Here is a 19,954-nt window from a genome sequence, read left to right as displayed (position 1 = left end):
CAACTACTGTGCTCCCAACTGGTATTAATTGCTGCCCCAACTCCTAATACTGCAGTGATGGGTATTTTACAAATGCCTAAGATAGATAAATAAGTACAGTGTCCTTATTGGCAATGCCAGCAGACAGACAGAGGATTGAATAGGCATGGAAATTAAATTACCCTTGGTGGTGGTCCCTGGAGGGCAGTGTGGGGAAACTTTCACTGCATTGCTCAGGCTTCACTCAGTCTGTGAATATAAACGAGACTTGAGTTGCTGGTGCTTCCTTCACCTGTGGGGGCTAACTCACTTTGTCTCCCCTCTGCAATAGATGGGGTGGAAGAACTGATTGCAATAGGTGAAAATTAAAATGGGTGTCACAACATCTATAGCACAGCTGTTGATGAAGTCCTATGCACTTTCTTATTGAAGGTTTTTATAGATAATTCAGGCTTTCTCACTTTAAGCAGTTTTAAAGAGCGATAGGATTTTTAAAGTATCTCTGTACAGATACCATATCTTGCACTAGATATTTTTTAAGTTTTACCCAAGTTCTTTTTTATCAGGCCTATGAAAAGCAATATATCAATGTTATTTGCAACAAAAAAGGAAGCCTTTTTCCTGCTCTGAGCTGGTTTAATTTTCATATAATTTTGTGAAAGCCAAATGTAGTGTTGTTTTTGACAAGATGGTTGGCAGAGGAAGTATATTTCATTTAACTGGGGGAACAGATACAATCTGAGCAGGTTCCTCAAGTTTTTTTAATTGAAAATGGAAATTTCAATGAAAGAATGCATTGAAAAATTGAAATTCAGGAAATGTTGATCATCTCTTGTTAAGATTTGTTCAGCTTATTATTTTAAGATCTGTAGAATTGGTTGGAGGTAGACATTAATGTACTTACTGACAATGATCATCAGATGCCAATAGTGAGAGAGAAGCAATAAACCATAATTTGAGTTGTGTGGGTCCAGCACAACTCTGCAGAATCACAATTGCTCAGAATTGTAATTAGAGCCACCACACACTGAGGTTTGCAGGAGAGTCACAATTTACAGAAAAAAGAGTCTGTGCAGCCAGGGCTGGCTCTGGCTTTCTGGCCGCCCCAAGGAAAAAAAACAACAAAAAAACCCGCAGTGGCCGGAACAGCAAAGCAAAAAAAAAAAAAAAGCTGCAGTGTGGCCGGAGCCAGGGTGCAGGGGGACTGCAGATGTGCCCTGGCTAGCGGGGGGGGGGGGGGGGGGGGAGGGAGCGGGGCGAGAGAGAGAAGAGGGGCGGCCAGGGCTTCAGCGGGGCACTGCCACATGGCTCCTCCCGCCGTGCCCCCTGCTGGGAGGGAAGGACGCGGGCTGCCCTTGCACCGGCCCTGGGCAGGACCAAACCAGCGTCATGTTGCCAGGCTCACGGAGGGCCAGAGTGTGCCTTGTCCTGCACTAGTGGGCAGAGTAGCCTTCACTCAGGCCCTTTGTGTTTGTCCAGGGTGGCCAAGGGCTGAAGAGCTGCAGTCTCTTCCATAATGATAATTGATCTTCTATCTAAGTATTACACATCTTTTTTGTTCCTAACTTCCTGCACCTGCAGGCCAGGGAATCAGCAGGGAATGTTGACACATTTTGCTTAGATTTTCATCCAGAGTTTGTAGTTTTACTGGCCCTTTGCATCACAAATTTAAATAATGAACCACTTTTTAAATGGACACAGTCTCCGATTAAGATTAAATCCTCCCAACTTTGGTTTTCAGGTGTACACACTCATCCATGTAGGTGATGCTACCTTTACTCTGCCTGTCTCCTCCATTTCATTTCCAAGCCTGTAATACTGCTTTCCAACACCAATGTAAATGGACGGTACAATGTATAAATCTCCTCTCCCATCTTGAGTGAAACATATGGTCAACACATGGCCTATGAACAATTTAAATTCCACTTATGCCCTGTTTTGTGTAAGTTAGTACAATTTAAACTGGCCTACTGCACAGGGGTGAATTTAACACCTTGTCTAACTATATGAGTTTGTGATCAGTCATGAACAAAACTGATACCCCGGGTTTGCTGCTGACAGTCACCTAGCAAAGCTGAGGTGATAACATGTTATCTGTTACAGCCTTTGTTCTCGGTGGCTGAGATACTTTATTCAAGATTAAGAAAACATTTTCTTCTAAAACATTATTTTTTTAAGTTGAGTTAAATCTTGGATCTGTCAGCATTGGTAGTATCGCTTTGACCTATTTCGGAGATGTGCTTTCAGTGAGAATATATGTATAACATTGTAGCTCTGTATTAGATTTCATAATGCAACGCTAGCAGCTTTACATGTTATAAACTTAACATATGCTTAATAATTTGAAAGCTGCAACATTGCACAGAGCTTGGGCTTCCATTCTCCAAGCCCGTAAGAAGCTGGACATTGAAACATAGATACATAGAGGACAAAGATTCAACAGTGCCTGCTTCCTGCTGTTGAAGAACTTCTATAGGATCTACTCACAACCCCTCCTCAGCACTCCCTAGAAGCATGAACCTTTTCCCCAGTCTAAAGCCCACAGTCTGTCAGTACACCATGGAGCAAATTCCTTTCTGAATTGGCTTTCGAAGTTAGTTTCTAGTTAATGACATCACAAGAGTCTAAAATATTTCTACTTTAACTACCCTTCTGTCCTGCAGAAGCTTGAGTGTGAGTCATATCACACTCCATAACCCAAATTCCTCTAGTTTATTTGTGATGCAACTGTACCAGCAAGCAGAGAAACCACATACGCTGAATCCTCTAGGCAGGAGGCAAAGCAACACATTGTAAATGTGATACTTAAAAATATTAAGGAACAGAAAGAGCTAAGAAACATCTAGTTTCTTTGAGGCCTAGGCAATGTGGCATGTGCAATGATGGGGCCAATGGAGACTCCATCCTGCACTAATTGGGTGATAATAACTAAAACTGATTGAAGAAAGTTAGAACTATACACCATTGGAATATATGGTTCTATCGAAATTAAAAAGGGTCAATTTCACTGGAATTTCGTTTAAAAAAAAAAGTGGGGGGGAAAAGTCAGGACAATCATGAAATATCCCATTTCAACATGTTTGAATTAAACAATTTGATTTTTCATTTTGAAAATTGCTTTGTTTATCATTTAGAAAATTTTATATTATAAAATATATTCAAAATAAATAAAGTCAAAATTGAAACATTTTGGCCAACCTCAAATTATTATTTTTTTTCAGAATTTTTCTTTGTCCAAAATCCATTAGTCATAAATACAATACATTTTGGGATGGGTAGTCCCAGACTCTCATTCTGCAAAAGATATAAATGTGAACAGGAAAAATATCCGGCTGAATACAAATATCCAAATTTTGGCCAAGTTTCAGTAAAGGACTTATTCAAAATTGAATTTCAGAAGAACCTTAAGATAATGATCAGGGAGTTTTGCCAGACCAAGTTGATGTCATAGGGCTTTCACACATCACTGTATTCTGGCTACTACTTTCCTACTCCTAATACACAAATCTCAGCAATCCAGCCTATATCCAAGAGGGCTGACGTTTTCCTTCTTTGTGTACTTTGACTCTAACCCAGCTGCGGAAAGATGCTGGAGGCTGACTTGTTAACTACCCCTCTGCTGGGGCAGAGAGTTTTGACATTGTATTGATGGTTCCTGTCACTGTGGCACTGATGTGTGAGTCAAACTTACAACATAGGAATTGCCCTATTACATCAGACCTATGGTCCACCACCTCCAGAACCCTGCCTATAACGGTGGCTAACACCAGATGCTTCAGAAGAAGGTGCAAGATACATCCTAATTCCTCATAGTTAGAGAGAGAGATTTAAACCCTGAAGCTTGAGGTTTAATAGCTCTTCCAAAATACATTATCATTAACTATTATGACTGTAGATATTCTTGTTATCCATATCCATGTCCAACCCATGTTTTGAATCTTGCTAAGTTTTTGGACTCAGTGAACATCCTGTTGCAATGAGTTCCACAGCTTAAGTATGTGTTGTGTGAAAGTATTTATTTTTATTGGTTTTGAATTTGCCACCTTTTAAATTTCATTGAATGTCCCCTTCATCTGTATTATGAGACAAATAAAACAGAAGCTCCCGGTCTACCTTCTCTAGACCATTCATACTTTTATCATGTCCCCTCTCACTAGTTTCCTTTCTAAGGTAAACAATCCCAAACTTTTCAAACCACTCTTCATATGGGAATTTTTCCAGTCCCACATAATTCTCATTGCTTTTCTCTGAAACCTCTCTAATTCTGCAATATCCTTTCCGAGAAGGTGTGAGCAGTTCTGTGCATGGTATTGTAGATGAATTTTACAATGGCATTGTAATCCTTTTTTTCTTCTTCTCCTCAATCCGGCTTGGTTTGACCATAGTAGCATTGTGATGCACTAACCCCATGGAGTTATGTGGCTGCTCCTTGACTTGCTCTTTTAAAGCTCGGGGAGTGTAAGGAAAAATAGTTTTCAGATCTAAGATACAGTTTTGTGCCTAAACACCTTAAAACCACTTTAAATAAATAAAAGTTCTCAAAAAGTCTTACTGAAGTTCAGTTAATTTTTTTTAGCTGGCTGTGATATTAAAATAGAAGAGGCTGCTAAAAGTATCCTTGGTTAAATGTAAAACCTCCTTGAGTCTTATGCTGATAAATGTATCACTACCATTACCTACCTTGTTGTGCCCACCATCTTGTCTTATGTGTGGCAATGGCTCAGGAGGAGTCATTCTGGTCTTTCAAACAAAAGAATGATTCCAGTTCTATTCTATTCTTACTCAGATGGAGTAGTATTTCCTTCAACAAGTAGCTCCAATGAAGTGGCTACCATTGAAATCATTGCTGCAACTGAAATCAGTTGAGAATACTATATGTGTAAGTACTACTCATGTGAGTAAGTGTTGCAGAATCATGCTCAAGTATGAATTTTATAGCCTTCCCTGTAGTAATCTTCTTGAAAATGTGCAAAGTACAAACTCCATCCACAAAGCAAGAAAAGCCAGGGAGTTTAAGTTAAGAGGAACACGCTATCCTGGCTTTTCACTCCATTTCTCCTCACCGGGGCATGATTGAATGACAGAGTTCCAGCTGAACTTTGAATTTCCAGGCTTTTGTCAGTTTGTCACAAGTTTATCTCTATTTTTAACTAAATTTGGTTCTTTTAAAACATTAAAAACCCACCCCAGCCCCTGAGCCACTTTGGCATATGGACAGCAAAGAATTGTGAAGTGCTAATGGTGTGCATTGTGCTGTATGTATCTTAGCTTCCTGTTCTGCAACTGCTACACAAAGCAGAGCAGAAGAGTGTAAAAACAGCAAAAATATGAAAACTGTAAAGATATTTAATGTGTAAAAAGGACCAACTAATATGTGTCAGCTCAGCCGGAAGCCTGAGGCTAAATCTCTTGATGTGAGATGGTGATTCAGCTGTCAAGGTGCCTGAGTGGACTTGTGGTCATCACAATGATTGGCTATGGACTGATTTTTTTTTCCCCCCGCAAGAAGGCAATAAACAGGAAAGGTCAAATTTATTCAAATGAATCAACAGAACATTTTGGTGAAAATACGGGCGGGCTCGTTAAGTCGATTCACATCTTTTGTGTCAGTTTTCTAACATACCATACATCTGGAAAAATGCAGTGATTTGTAAAAGACATAATGTGCCTCTTTCCCCAAAAGGTTTTGTTTACAGTATGTAATAAAATATGATACAGTTTCTCATGGAGATGGATCCGATAATTTGCTTAGATATAATATGAAAGTATCAGTCTGTGAAATGAATAGCATAAAAAGAAAAGAAATGTTCAGGATATGTCAGCTAACACAAAGTCAAATTCCAAATCATGGGCTCAAGTGAGAATTAAGGGCTTACGCAAGAAATTTTTTTGCTGAAAATGGATCCCTTCAGCCAATATCTTACATTTTGGCACTGACTACAGTTTGTGTGGATGTGTTTTGCACTGGAAAAAACAACAACATGATTTACCTTGAGTAAGCTATTTGAACAATGAATTTGCTCCTCAGGTTTTTAGACGCCATAAAGTATTGTATCTTCATTATTGCGACAGATCTGCCTTAATAGCAAAGGCAAGCGCAGAGGTTTTAAAAAGAGAATTTAAGTGGGATCAAACACTTGGTATATGCCTATACAGATTTTTCCCTTATAGTTCTCTGATGTGCTTTGTTTTATTAAATGGAACCAGGCACTTTATTCTGTGTAGTATTTTTTTTTTTCAAAATTGTGGTGTGATATAGTGCAGTGTGTCAGAAGTTTGCAGTTAAAACCCAACCTTTTCCTGTCAGCTTGTGCAGGTGTTCTCAGCTTTTAAAAGCAACTGTTTGTTGCAGTCCACGTTTGCAAACTGTCAGAAAGCAAATTACATGTTTGTGAGAAGCAGGTTTTACTTTTGTGCTGGCAAGGTGGAGGCAAATGTGTTTTGTGGGTGGCCAGAAGCTAGCCACGTAGGACTTATTTGGGAAACTGAAAGGCACTTGCAGACAGAACACCGAGATGGTTCAGTTTTAGTCAATATGCTTTAATTTTGCTAGAATAAAGACAGCTTTGCCTAAAAAATTAGAGTGAGGGGGGGAGGTGGAGGGGGAAGGGGAGAAAACAACCTTTTCCTAATGGAAACTTGAAAGATTCAACTGGCCATGTGCTAAAGGCCTCAGACCACTCATTTACTCTTCAACTGGGTTAACCCTCATATGCCAGGATTCAGGCGTCTGAGAGCACAAGGCATCCCAAGCAACGAATGCCATGACGCCAAGGGGTTAACAGACAATTTATGTAAAGTCTTAGTATTCCACAAAATGAAATGTGCATGTGAAATGAAAAAAAAAAAAAAAAGGAAAAGATTATATTTGTCAGCTGTGCCGCCATATGTTGCTCTGGCGGAAGCGCAGCAAAATGGTGACAATTTCTATTTTATTGAATGAGGGTCTGTGTTGATTCCTGTTATTTGAGAGCTTCTCTAGAAAAACAGAAGTACTCCTCACTGCCACATAAACCTACATTCACCTGTAACCTATAGTATCCCCATCTACAGTATAACCCTGGCTCCTTGAACATAAAATAGCAGAGAATTGGTGCAGTCCATCTGCAAATTTTTAAATGGATTTAGCCCTTGTAGGGAATGTGGGGAAAGTCCTGTGAGAAGATAGGTGGCATACAGGAAATACAGAGAAATGTGGAGCCATTACAAATTTTTACAACCCAGATACTCATCCGAGTAATTAAAACAAATACATTGAAAGGCTTTTGTGGTACTGAATTACCCTCAATCTCCTGGTAATGGAATACTGCCTTCTTCTTTATTCTAGGGTCATTTTCTTTTCACAACACACTTCTCAACTTGCCAGTGGCCAAACATGGGGCAAAGCAGGCCACATTCCAAGTGTAGCTGAACATCCACAGTGTCCACTGAGTTGTGGGTGCTCAGCACACCCTTGGATCATGTGGTGAAATATGAGAGACAAAACCACAGGAAGCTAGAAATGAGGTAAGATCTGAGGATTTTATGCTGGTGCTTCCCAGAGCACTAAAAGTTAACTCTTAGGCTCCTCTTCTGCATACAAATATTTTGCACTTATATAGTGCCTCTAAGGACTTCACAAGCATTGCACATCACATCACAGCACTTCTGTGAAGTGGGTATAATCCTCATTTTATAGATAGTGAAGCTATAGTACAGAGAAATTAAGTGACTTGGCGAAGGTTACAAAGTCAGTGGCAAAAATGGGAGCTGTATTGAATTCCTGACTCCCTGGCCTGTACTCTAGTCACTGCACCAGTCTGTGACAGAGAAACTTGTCTTGTTTCTTCAGGTGGGATTAATGTTTTTTTCCCCCCCTGGACAGCTAGCACAGAATCAGTTAGTAAAAGCTCAGGGGTTCTCAACCTGAGGGGCACAAACAGGGGTCAGAGAGTCATGGCCACCCAGCCCTTCTGATATAGCGCAATTGGAAGGGGGTCTCCACTAGATCCCAGCTAGAAGGCAGAGAGATCCTGTAAGGAAGAGGGGGTCACAGAATAGAAAAGGCTGAGAACCACTGATACAATAATAGCATTTCCTAGTATTTCAAATTCATAATATTGTAGTTTGGGTAAATAATTTGCAACAAAAAGTAGTGATATTTTAAAATGTCATTTATTTGGGGGGGTGGTGGTAAATTTCTGTCTAAAAGTAAGGACCTTCTCTGTAGTGAAACCAAATGTACTGATTTGCCTCTTTGCCCTATCTCTTTTTTCCAGCAAACAATATCTGGACTGAGCAATCACTAACACTTGGATTACTGTGATTCTGGGCACTGAATCAATGCTACTGCATGTTATTAAGGAGTGTTGTGCTGCTAGAGGTGCCATATTTCGGAAGAAATAGAAAACCAAGGTCCTGATTGCATATAATCATTAAAGATGCTATGGCATTTTCATAGGAGTTAGCCTGTGTTACCCTCAGTGCTGTGGCCAAATGCTAGTTCAGATCATTTGATTCAGTCTATCTAAATTCTCCATGTGGTTTCACTTGGATGTAGTGTTCTTCCCTTCCTGTCCTGAATTATTGTGTGGTGTTTTCTATACTGTCTCAGGCAGCTGCTGCATTTCATTGGTGTCTAAAACTCCTATTTCAAACAGATATTGTGAGGCTTGTGTCGTGATTGTAAAGTGTGTAATGATCTTGGGATTCATTAAACAACAAACAAGTGAATGAAAAGGGAATAAAACTTTTAATAAAACCAGCTAGAGAGCTTCTGTGATGAACTGCTGTACACTGCTACATTGTGTTCTCCTCACCAGCTTCCGGGGCACATCCCTAAATTCCTATATTCATAATACTATACCTTGTGAGGGAGCATCTCTAAATTATTACCTTCCACAAACATATCTCTACAAAGTGCTTTGAGAACCTTGAACAGAAAGGCAGTATACAGGTGCAACTTGCCATTATTATTATATTAAACAAAATTCACCGTCTTGATTTTACAGCTCTCTTTTGGCCATAGTAGTTCTGCTGTAGTTTTATATACTACCTCTTCTACACTGTCCAGTTATCACTTCAGCAGAGGAACTGTCATACCAGAGCAGACCAGTGGTCCATCCAGTCCAGTATCCTATGACAGTGTGTGGCTAACAGCAGATATAGTGGAGTAGGGTAGAAGAAATGTCATAGTGGACAATTATGGAATAACTTGTGTAGAAAAAGCTTCATCCTGAATTCCATCAAATACTGGTTGGCTTATGTCCTTAAGCTTGAGAGTTTATATCTCTTCCAAAAATGTTTATCCTATGCAGTGTGAATTTTGGATGTATGCTCTCATTAGCTATATAGAGATATGATCCATTTTTGAGTCCTACTAAACTCTTGACCTCAATACATCTTGTGGCAATGAGTTTCGCAGATTAATTGCTCACCATGTAAAGAATTTCCTTTGATCATTTTAGGGTCTTTCAGATAAATAGCAAGCACCCATGTTCCATATGCATATCATTAATTATTTTGCATATTTCTATCACATATTCTCATGTTAATCTCCTTTCTAAAGTAAGCAGCTTCATTCTTTTCGGTCTCAATGGAAGTCACTTCATGCCTCTAATCATCGTAGTTGCCCCTCTCAGAACCCCTTTTGCTGCTGCTGTATCTTTTTGGATATAGTTTGATTGGAACTGACCACAGTATTCCAGGTGAGGGTCTACCATTGATTTATATGTAACTTTTTTTAGAGTTTTCTGTTCCATTCTTTTTCAGTCCCAATATTTGCTTTTTGCAGTTGCACATGGAATAGACATTCTAACTGAGCTGTCCACATTGTACCCATGTCCTTGGCTAATAATTTTTCCCTGAATCTGATTCATCTAATTTGGGCTAAGATGCTAAAAGTTAGTTGTGGGGACATTATTAATAACTATTTCTCAAGTAATATTTTTTTCAGTTCTTTAAGGCCAGCGAAATAGCTGGTTAAGGGGAGAGGCCTGAACTTGGTTTCTAGTAATTCTCTTTGGTCTCAAAGGGAAAGAGATTTTCTAGACAAGTAACTAATCTTTTACACTTTTCTGTCAACATAGCTGCATCTACTAGGGTTTTTGTCCGCATAGCTATGTGGGTCCACACCCCTGACTGATGTAGCTAAGTACTCTCTGGAAATGATATGCCGATATAACTGTAAAAGCTGAAGAGATTAGCAGATTTAGTTATTATAACCTAAAGAATTTATTATCTTAAGTAACCCTGATACTTATTTGGCTTTCTTTAAGGTTCTGTCTCCTGCTAACTCCGACAATATGAACTGAAACTTTGGTCAGATATTGCAGAAGTCGTGATTACATATATAGTTGTCTGTGATCAGTAAATAAAGATTAAATTGTCAAAAGATAGTCCTAATTTAAAAGGACTGCCTGGAGGTAAAAAGTCTGCTAGGCCCAGTCGATATGGGGAAATGTTTTTTTTCAGTATTCGTTTTTCAGAATAAACTGTCTTGCATCCACACACAAATGATGTTATCTCACTTTCTTACCTATCCTGTTATCATAATTATCACTTTGATAACTATTTCAGAATCTCTTATGTTGCTATAAGGTTCATCTTCACTTCAAATGAACTATCCTGCTTCATGCAGTTCTCCTGCTGCTATTCCACACTGCTTCACACCTGGATTGATCTGTCTAGCTACCTGTGCGCTCTCCACTGTTCCAGCATCATCTTGACCATTGGGGGTGCATAAGGTTGTTCAGTGATCCCCTGGGTCAGCTATATGCATAATAGTTCACTGAAGGGTGGCATGTGAGGTCTCTACTGAGAGCCAGTAGCACACTGGCCACCATAATCATTGCAAAATGTATGTATGGATAATATTTAAGGAGTATCTATGTATGTACCTATCTATGAATCTAGACTAAAAATTATATTCTTAAGGTCTTGGAGTTAAGAGAGGTCAACAGGAGGTGACATCTCAGAAAGGTTCTTTTCAGGCAAGAGGTAACAGACATCTATTTCCCTGTCTGGCTATTTGTGTATAGTGTATTTTATGTTCCACAATATAGACCTATTTTCATACTGACCCACAGGCAAAATAAGAGATTATGAAGGTTTGTTGTGGCATATCCTGCTGTAAAAGAAACACATTGGGTCCTTCACAGAGAAGGCAAAATGGATAGTGTGATTGTTTGTTGGGGGTAGGGTTGCCAGGTGTCTGGTTTTCGACTGGAACACCAAGTTGGAAAGGGACCCTGGTGGCTCCAGTCAGCACTGCTAACTGGGCTGTTAAAAGTCTGGTTGTCTGCCCGCAGTGGGGCAGGCAGCTGCCTGCCTGGCTCCATGCAGCTCCTGGAAGCAGTCGGCATGTTCCTCCGATGGCTCCTTGGCACAGGGGCGTCCATGGGGGCTCAGTGGGCTGCCCCCGCCCTGAGCACTGGCTCTGCAATTCCCATTGGCCAGGAACCACGACCAATGGGAGCTGCGGGGGCAGCACCTGCAGGCAGAGGCAGCGTGCGGCACCACCTGGCCGCCCCTGTGACAATACTCCAACCCCTCCCATACCCCAACCCCCTGCCCCAGTCCTGAGCCCCCTCCCACACCCAAACATCCTCCGTGTCTGCATCCTGAACCCCATCTCGCACCCCAACCCCCTGCCTCAGCCCTGAGCCCCTTCCCATAACCTGAACCCCTGATTTCTGGCCCCACTCGAGTCTGCAGCCCCTCCTGCATCCCAAACCCCTGCCCCAGCCCAGTGAAAATGAGTGAGTGAGCGAGGGTGGGGAAGAGCAAGTGATGGAGGGAAGGGGGATGGAGTGAGTGGGGGCGGGGCCTTGAGGCAGGGGTGGGGCAGGGGACAGGGCAAGGGTGTTTGATTTTCTGCAAATAGAAAGTTGGCAACCCTAGTTGGGGAGGGGGAGCATGTCACAGCCTGCCTGGCTGTAAAGCACTGCAAGAATTTTGAGTGAGCATTACTACAAGACAGGAGAGTATCTTGTTAGATAAGTCAAGATTCTAGGATGCATATTATGATTTTAGTTTATATGTAACCATGTGTTTCCAATACTTCTGCTTACTACTACTTGAATCTCTATGCTTAGTTAAGTAAACTCATACTTGATTTCACTACGAACCTAGCAAAATCCTGTGTGTTAAGCTGAGCAGTGATCTGGGATGGAACTTGTAAACTGGGGTGTAAGCAGTGAATCAGTGAATACTGCTCATGTGCAATAGGTCTGTTGTTGGACACTTTAGGAGGACACTCAGAGGACTCGAGGGTTGGAGGTCTGATGTTGCACTCCATATGTTTTATGGAAATATGCTTATGATGTAACTGGAATATGCTTTATGCAAAAGGTCTCTTGTAAGGTATCATAACAAAGATTATAACATACTGAATATATTCCTTCTATTTGTATGCATGTATCATTCTTGTATCTGAAGCTAGAAATATGAACTATAACTCTGAGGTCCTATTGTAATTATGCAAAGCGTGGGCCATTGATGGTGGTTTAGAATCTTGATGGCTCCCATTGACTAGGACAATTGGTTGTAAATGGTTTATTTACCTGCATGCCTTCCTGTGTATGTGTGGGCCAACCCAGGAAGAATGGAGACTAGGGATCTTACAGTGATACTGGATACCATTCCACATGATACTGGAATCCATCTTAATCCTTGGTTTCAGAGTAGCAGCCGTGTTAGTCTGTATCCGCAAAAAGAACAGGAGTACTTGTGGCACCTTAGAGACTAACAAATTTATTAGAGCATAAGCTTTCGTGGACTACAGCCCACTTCTTCGGATGCATATAGAGTGGAATAAATATTGAGGAGATATATATACACACATACAGAGAGCATGAACAGGTGGGAGTTGTCTTACCAACTCTGAGAGGCCAATTGAGTAAGAGAAAAAAAAACTTTTGAAGTGATAATCAAGCTAGCCCAGTACAGACAGTTTGATAAGAAGTGTGAGAATACTTACAAGGGGAGATAGATTCAAAGTTTGTAATGGCTCAGCCATTCCCAGTCCTTATTCAATCCTGAGTTGATTGTGTCTAGTTTGCATATCAATTCCAGCTCAGCAGTCTCTCATTGGAGTCTGTTTTTGAAGTTTTTCTGTTGTAAGATAGCCACCCGCAGGTCTGACATTGAATGGCCACCGGTTTTTGAGTATTATGATTCCTGATGTCAGATTTGTGTCCATTAATTCTTTTGCGTAGAGACTGTCCGGTTTGGCCAATGTACATGGCAGAGGGGCATTGCTGGCACATGATGGTGTCACTTGAATAGATATGTGGACAGAGTTGGCATCGGGCTTTGTTACAAGGATAGGTTCCTGGGTCAGTGGTTTTGTTCAGTGATGTGTGGTTGCTGGTGAGTATTTGCTTAAAGCAACTCTGTCCACATATCTATTCAAGTGACATCATCATAGGACCTAATCACATCAGCCATACCATCAGGGGCTCGTTCACCTGCACATCTACCAATGTGATATATGCCATCATCATATTCTGGACAAAATACGAGTAATGAACTTACCGCAGGAAACTTCAAATACTACCACTGCTGAAACAAGGATATAAACAGCTAGTGCTCCTAATGGTGTCTAATTTTTATGAGAGAGAGAAACTCTCATACTTCAGAATATTAGCATCAATTGATGGAGGTTAGGAAGAAACTTCCTCTAAGGCAAGAGTTATTCCTAAATTGTTCACTATGGAATTTTGTGTTCCTTCTTCTAAAGCACCTGTACCAGGACACTCTCAGGCAGGATATGGGGCTTGGTGGACCACGGTGTGATCCAGTTTAACAATTCCTTTGTTCCTGTCACATAGCTTAGAAAAAGGGACTCATATTCTCTAGCATTCCACTTCCTAGCTCTATCTTGCCCTCAAATGAGATATATATAAAAGCAAGGGCAGCATAAAATTAGGATATCATTAAAATCCATTGATTTCTATGTGAACTGTTTCTCTAATAATTTCTAGTGATCTTATTGTTTAGAGTTGGCATTTGCCAGTGTCAAGACTAAAGCAAAGCTAATCTATTGGTGATATGGCTGTGGTTTTGGAATGGTGCACAGAAGAATACTAATGGATGGTTCTGTAGGTGGTATTGTAGTCAGAAATGTTTGAAAAGTGTTTTGAGCCACAGTCAAAACCCTTTGCAGTTCTCCTACTCCTAAACAAAACAAGGCAAGAATTAAATGAGTGTACAAATTCTGTTTTGTACCTGTGGCCAAAGAATTGATTTAATGCAGGGAATTTTTGAGATATTGTGATGTAAATGTTGTTCTAGCTGGGTACTGAAGAACCTGAGGAGATGTCCATATGGCATTTCTATGGCAACTGATGATTGCAGTTTCCATGCTTCATTGTATTTGATAGTCCAAGTGCTGCAGTATTTAGTTTGTCTCTGGAATTTGACTTGAGAGGTTGTTTAGTTGCTCTAACTCATTGAGTGGGAATGAATTGGGAGAAATTGCCATCTTCTAAATAGCCTAACAGAGACAGAGATCTACTAAAAACCTCCTTTGAGATGACCTGACAAATTAAAAGGGGAGATTGTTGGAAATTCCCTGATGAGACTGGAAAGATACCAAGAGAATGTCTTCAGGGTAGTAATCTCTGTGGGAGGACACTGATAATGATTCATAAAGTAATTAGATAAGGACAAGTTATCATTTTTGGTTAAGAAGTTATTTCTGAATTTTTTGCTGAGTGTATATATAAAATGTGTTTCCTTCTGTTATAACATGTGTATATAGTTCAACACTTGCTTCTATAATTTCTTGTACATATTTAGCCAGTAGTGTTTTATGTTAGACTTAAGAATAAACTTGTTTTGTCACTTTCCCTCACCTTCTGTCTGCTATTTATAACTATATAGAACAGTAATTAAAGAAAGAAGGAAGCAGTCTAACGTGACTGCCCTTGAAGCAGCCTACTATAACATAAAGGGAATAGGGATACCATTGTATATGCAAACAAAAATAGTTAATTATTTATTAAACATCCCACTAAAAGTGAATCACCCAAATTCTCTTGTTATGGGTGGATTTGGGGAGTAAAGGAGTCAGGTATAATGATGTCACTTTTAAAAAGTTGCTGTCATTATGTTGTTCCCTCTATGGGCAGAATGTATCTTAATGATGGATAAAGTGTTTAATTTAACCATTTTTATGGGGGAAATGAAAAAATTGATTTATACTATGAAACCCTAGATTGCTATATTAAGAGATTGTCAACATGACAAGAAAAAGGAAAGTGAAAAATGCCCCATATAATAATCTCACACATCAGAGGTCTCCACAGAGAACCACGTATATTGTAGAACAGAGAATACAATACTTCCAAATGTATTAAAACTAGGATGTACTTTTGTGTGTGTCTATCTTTTTTTTTAATGGTCCAAATTCACAATTGTTTACTTATTGTAGTCTGCATATTAAAAAAGCTCTAATATGCAAAAATCTTCTCTTCATGTACCATGTTAGAAATCATGCAAATGATTATTTCACAAAGTGTTCTATTCTGTTCTATTCAGGTATTTTACCACACCCAATGCCATGGTATCTGAATTCTTCCCTACAGCATTAAATGACATGACTAGAATCTGTCACATGTGGTTTATTCTTGTAGTTGTAGTCCCCGTTAGGTCAAAATGTTCTTCATCTTTCATACTTGAATCAGATAAACTCTATAAATATTAGTTATTTTTTCTTGCAGTAGTCTCTTCTTCAATAGTTTATCAGATTTGGTATCCAGATTACAGTGATTAGTTTACCTCCAAATGTCTGGCGTCCAAAACGTTCTGTTGAATCAGTCTTGGAACAAATATGTAACATCTTGGAGCTTATTCCCGTATGTCTTGTTCACCAAAAATTCCCATTGAAATGACAAAGTTAATTATTTTCTTTGGCATGGTATAGAGCCAAATGCAGCATGTCATTGTGAGGTTAATATCACTTAAATTGTACACTCTTCAAGGCAAAGACCATCTTATTGCTATATGTGTGAACAGTGTTTGGGGCCCTGATGCCTTGACTGATGTCCTCTGCATGCTATTGAAATATAAATGATAAACCATAATAAATAAAAACTACTTCCACCCTATCCAGATTCTTGAAGATCTTGGAATTTCAGGTGCTCAACCAGTCCTGAACGAAAGTCTTTTATATGCACACTTACCAAATAGGCAATAGAAGGTGCTGAATTTGGTGTGGTTTTTTTCTATGAAGTTGGACCAACCAGAATCTTGGTTTGTATCCAAAAGTGAAAATACTTTTGAATGTTGAGGTCTAGACTTCACCTCAACAGCTCTCATCATTGAGTAGTTGTCACATTTGACAACCTAATTCAAATCTTTTAGATCTCTACAAAGACTTACCAAATAGGGTTTTTTATGGTGACGATACTATTAACCCAACCAGTTGTGGTCTAAATTAGCTCAGTAACATCTACCGTCATCTGTCAGTGCTAACAGGACTTTACATGGTGCATGTATTTTGATGGCATACTGGAACTGTGATGCATTATACCCTTAAAGCATCTCAGTCTGCTAAATACCTCATGAAATTATTTAAGAATATCTTTTGCATACTGTTTGTGAACAAAATTATTCACCTTTTTGATAATCTGCACTTGATTCTTTTTCAACTAAGCACTCTTTAAAACACCGTTGACTAGCATATGTCTACGCAGACATGCCAATATGATTTTGCCTCTTGCGCTCATTTTGTGCGTACTATATGAAACAAATGTAGCATTTGATATTAATAATTTTGTATGTACTTGGTATGATTGCAATTCATTTAGTTCCCGTATTTAATTTGAAATTCACTTTGTTTATTTCCAGTTTCACACACCAATCTGTTGCCGAATCCTGCTTTATTCACGAGACCCCAAAATGACCTCTGTTTTGGTAACATCATCAGAGCTTTGTCTCGTAGCTGTACAATTATAAATATGTTTCCTTTTTATATTTCTTTGCAACTTGTGCTGAGATTGACACACTTTGGCAAAATGATATATTTTATGAGATACATGAAACAGCACTCCTTGTACTGAGCACCTTTGTGTCACGTTGTGATTGCCTCCATATTTTTTTGCAAACAAATCTGGCCCCTATCATTTGTTTACTCTGGCATTTTGTCTCTATACATTCATATGTAGATGTACTTTTTCTTTCATGCCTTGATAATGCTTTCATTCTGGAAACATAGTTTTTACTAGTTCAATAAATATTCACTGTTCTTAGAGTATGTGAGAACAGTGAATATAAAGCATATATAATGTATAGTATAACCCAACAACGAGGTCAAAACAAGGTTATTATGAGAAATGAACTTGAGGATGTCGGGTTATGCCACACATAATTCAGTCTGTAATCACTCCACCTGTTAAATGTTCAAATTCACATTATTTAGGTTAATTGCTCTGGTCTGTAACATCATGGTCAATGGCCTTACCTTGTAGGTGGTTTCTCATAGAGAAAATGTGCCTTTGGCCTTATTCTTATCTCACGTATACCATTAAACTCCATTTTCTTCAGTGGAACTACTCTGTCATTGCACAAGGGTGACATAAAAATCAGGTCAATGTGACAAACTGAGTCAAAGAGCTACAAAGTAATCACGGCACAATGTATCAACAATTCTTAGTGATGGCTTCATGGTGAAGTTCCATCAATATATAATAATATTTATCTAACAGTGTACTCACAGTGTGAGAATCTGAATAAAAGCAATCCTTATTGTAATACCCGCACATACTATATTGCAATGTTAGGAGATCATACCAAAGCTGGAGCCTCTTCCTGCTAGATACTGGCTTTATTCAGATTGCTGGCATGTTATAATAATTGGACCTACAAATTCATTCTAATTGTGAGCTCAACTGTAAAAAGTATGTGAAAGTTCATAAGGTGTCACAATGACCTATAATAACAAATGTTGATGGGAAAAGGTGTGAGAAGAAGACAGGTTGAATTAGTCTAAACAGAAAGGCCTACTGATATAACTCGAGGACTGCATTGGAATCATGCTTGGTAAAAACAGAAGATGCGGAACCTGAAATGAATGGACCAAAATGGGTATGTCAGATATTAGGCCAAATTGTGGGACAAATAATGAGGTGATGGGCTGTTCCACCCATCACTCTCTTTTTTTAAAGAAAGAGACTTTTTGGGGGGGGGGAAATAAGAGCAGATGGAGGATATTGAAGCAAGCTTCACCATCATGGCTGCGACCTTCACCATGTCCTGGGACCTGAGGTCTTTGTCATCCTAATTCTGAGATCCTAATGAGACTGGGCCAGAGAGAGGGACCCAGATAACATCACTACATTTATTAGCGCCAGCTGAATCCCAACCACCACCTGCGATGAAATGGGATCAGACTTTTACAACACCAGGTTCAGCTCATCTCAACTGACTTCTCTTTTACCCAAAAGGACAATTATTACCATTTTTGATGCCATATAAGAGGCTGTCAAACAAGGTGTGTTTTTTCTTTCCAAAACTCTCTCCAGTTTAAGGGAAAGGGAACAAGGAATGTTGTTAGAATGGAAATCTTACTTAATACCTTACAATTTAAATGCCTTAACCATTTCCCCATCTTTTCTGTATCCTTAATGAAAGGTTAAAAGCATTTTTAATGGTGTGTTCACCATGGTACTAAGCAGGCTGAGGTCTCTGTATACCAAACCCTGGACCTTGTTTAACGTTGGACAGTGACTAGCTTATGTTAACACCTTTGGCCCATTTATTCCATCTAAATTAATACAACAGGTGCTCATTACTGCTCAGGATGCAAAATCCCATGCTTTGTAGCTATCTGAGATGTTGTTTGGTGGCAAAATGGCTATGATGCTATTCAGGTTGGAGTATTACTGCTTTAACCTCACTACAAGTATTAATTCTATAACAAAATCTAACTGCGTTAGTTGGTTTTCAAAAACAAGCCTCCTGTTCATATTGACTTTTTTCTCTCTCTCCCCATTGCATTCATTTATTTAGGTGTATCATGTTTCAGTTGGTATAATTGAATTATGGGCCCATATGGTGAACATAGGACCTAAAACTCAACCTAATAATGTACAATACTGGCTACCTAGTATTCAACCTAGTTAGGTCAGAACTTATGGAGACTTTGCTCAGTAATGCTAGAGCAGCTGTTTTAGTCAGGCTAGGAGGTAGATTGCTAAGGTGAACCACCGAGATCTCAGTGTATGCACTATCAGCTAAATAATCTATTACCTTTAGATTCACTACACTTGAATTCTGCTTCTTCCAACCTCATGAGAACACCACAGCTCCCTAGAGACCTGAGTGGGAAGACTCCAGGCATTCATATAGTTAAATGATTGAGTTGATTGCAAGTGTGTTAAGCCAATGAGAGATCTTCAGTTGGATTTTGTAGGATTTTTAGGATTCCATTTGTACTAATAACAGAGCAGGCCAGCATGACCAACCGGCATAGTTCAATGAAATACGTTCAGGTCAAATTTTGCCAATAATTTATCTTTTGTGAATAATTCTTCACAAAACATCATGACTAATAATTTTTCTGTAAAACAAACAAACAAGCAAAAAAGAAATCAAACACAAAAAAATAGATTTTTTTCAACAAACATTCCCTTGTACTGTTTGATTACAAACACTGTAGCACTTTGCTAGGGCAGAAAGGACATAGTATGAAACTGAAAGAAAAATAGCTGTAAAAAATTGGATGTCTAATTAAATTTCAGGGTCCAAGTTGAGAGAAATGCAAAAAATGAACAGCACAAATAGGGAAGAATAAATTAGACTTTTATTTTTTTTTCACTGTTGTAATTTAAGTTTACAGTATTTGTAACCTAAATAAGAAATGTTCTAATATGAATTTTTAACATGACAATATCCATTAAAATAACCCGCAAAAGGCTTTCACACATGTTTATACCCTATTAAGTAGTACAAGCAGTGGTTTCTTTCTTTCTCTAGTATCTTCTGAAAGAGG

Source organism: Chrysemys picta, chromosome 2 (genome assembly GCF_011386835.1).
Source record: "Chrysemys picta bellii isolate R12L10 chromosome 2, ASM1138683v2, whole genome shotgun sequence".
Lineage (NCBI taxonomy): Eukaryota > Metazoa > Chordata > Testudines > Emydidae > Chrysemys > Chrysemys picta.
Note: the sequence above shows the minus strand (reverse complement) of the source record.